This window comes from Coenobita brevimanus, chromosome 55 (assembly GCF_032717465.1).
Source record: "Coenobita brevimanus isolate Jiangsu-jjx chromosome 55, ASM3271746v2, whole genome shotgun sequence".
Taxonomy (NCBI): Eukaryota; Metazoa; Arthropoda; class Malacostraca; order Decapoda; family Coenobitidae; genus Coenobita; species Coenobita brevimanus.
The window spans coordinates 3,860,283-3,862,339 of record NC_137008.1 but is presented as its reverse complement, the minus strand read 5'-3'; the positions used below and the strand labels follow the sequence as shown (position 1 = coordinate 3,862,339).

General features: G+C 43.0%; 1 pseudogene; it reads left to right on the top strand.

Moving 5' to 3' along the window:
- The first annotated feature begins 1,038 nt into the window (after positions 1 to 1,038).
- On the top strand, positions 1,039 to 1,158 carry LOC145401519 (5S ribosomal RNA; annotated as a pseudogene).
- Positions 1,159 to 2,057: the final 899 nt, after the last annotated feature.

Sequence of the window (2,057 nt, the reverse complement as noted above, 5' to 3'; positions counted from 1 at the left end):
CACTCGAACACCAATGAAAACAAATGGCAGAGTTGTAAATGTGTTCGTTCTTGACCTGACAATTATGCAGAAGCACATTTAGAGCCACACTGAAACAAAGTCTCTCACATTTACCGACATCGATCAAGCTCTCGTATGTTCTCTCTCTCTCTCTCTCTCTCTCTCTCTCTCTCTCTCTCTCTCTCTCTCTCTCTCTCTCTCTCTCTCTCTCTCTCTCTCTCTCTCTCTCTCTCTCTCTCTCTCTCTCTCTATCAAACACACAATTACACACACATTCATTTACTCACGTACACGATGCACATTAGGGCACCAGCACTGAAGCCATACATAAAGCTCCCACATGCACCCTCAGTAACACACATCTCCCACTCCCAATCTTGGGTACGTGCTGGAAGTCTCGTTGCCGTGTCAGATAGTGGATCTACCTGTGTTGGGGGTTTAAAATCTATAAAATTGAATTATCAAGAACGCCGGTACTATCACCAACAACAACAGCATTTGGCCAGCATTTATTATTTTAGGAATAGCAATAATAGGGAAGAGAAAGAATTTTACTTCATTATCCGCTATGCCGGAGGGAAGCAGTAAAAAACAAAGTAAGAAACACACACACACACACACACACACATACACACACACACACACACACACACACACACACACACACACACACACACACACACACAGAACGTTTGAAAATGCTAAAATCCGTAAGTATTCCCCAGATACAGGAAAGGTGCTGACGATGATCCAACACGTTGTGGTAGCTGTGGCGTCCATCTGGGAGCGAAACCTCCTCATCAGTTCCCTGCATCTCACCGAAGGAAAGATCCTGGTCAAACCCTTATTAGGCGTTGTTTTCTTCAAAGGGTCGCTGTAAGACGGTTCCAAGGAGGTAGATTCTTACACGTGGAAGACGGGTCTGCTCAGCCAGACAGACCAGGGTTAAGCAAGAATAGCAATAAATGCATGCAAAATAGAACCAACAAAAGAAAAGCGACGGCTGAATTGTTCAAGAAGGCAATAACTTCTCAAGAATATAATGAAGTATACCATGTGGAGTACACCGTTTCCCGTGCGATCAGCGAAGTTAAGCAACGTTGAGTCTGGTTAGTACTTGGGTGGGTGACCGCCTGGGAACACCAGATGCTGTTGGCTCGTTCTCCCTACGTGTCAAGTGGGGTTGGTGGAGGATTAGTGCCCCTCCCTGTAAAACAATTAACTCTAAGCCCTTGGCCACCCCGTTTGGGATACATGGCGTCTGGCAATGAATGAATGAATGATGTAACCAATAGTTACAGTTATTAGCATTGACGTCATCACATTTATTATGCATTATGCAATATTGTCGTTTTTTCTCCACATGCGATAGAAAAATATACACATTGAAAGATAATTAACTGTATTCATCAACTTGATTTCAAGCGCTTACATGTGTTGCGGATTTGCCTGAAGGCATACCATTACGTGAGAAAATGACGTATCGATGATAACAGTCATAAAGATATTTACAGTATTTTTTAAATGTCCCAATAACATAAGCAAAAAAAAAAAAAAAAAAAGCGCAGATGTTTGAACTATTTCTCAATACTGTGAATACTGATATGAAAATATAAACAACTGAATAAAGACCATTCTAGTACACTGATATATTTCTTTTAGGGGCGTATTTCATTTAAGCAGTAGTTGAATATCAGCGAGGGCTTACCGTACATTACCTTGTCCCATGAAAAGCGTCTTTCACTGCCAGGAATGATGTGGAGATAACGTGTTGAGGGCCGAGGGCAGATATTATGGTAATGTGCTAGACAGATATTGATGATGTGTGAGGAAAGGACGTCAGGTAAAGATGAGGGGCGAGTGTGGTGCACAATGACTAGAAGTTCAGGACATAAAAGAGCCTCGTGGCCATATCGGATCGCACATAACTTGGCCAAATGAGAGCGGTTTCTGAACAGCTACCACCACTAACAACAACACTACCATCACCACACCTATCACCACCACCACCATTACCACCACCCCTACCACAGCTACCACCACCACCATCATCGTCA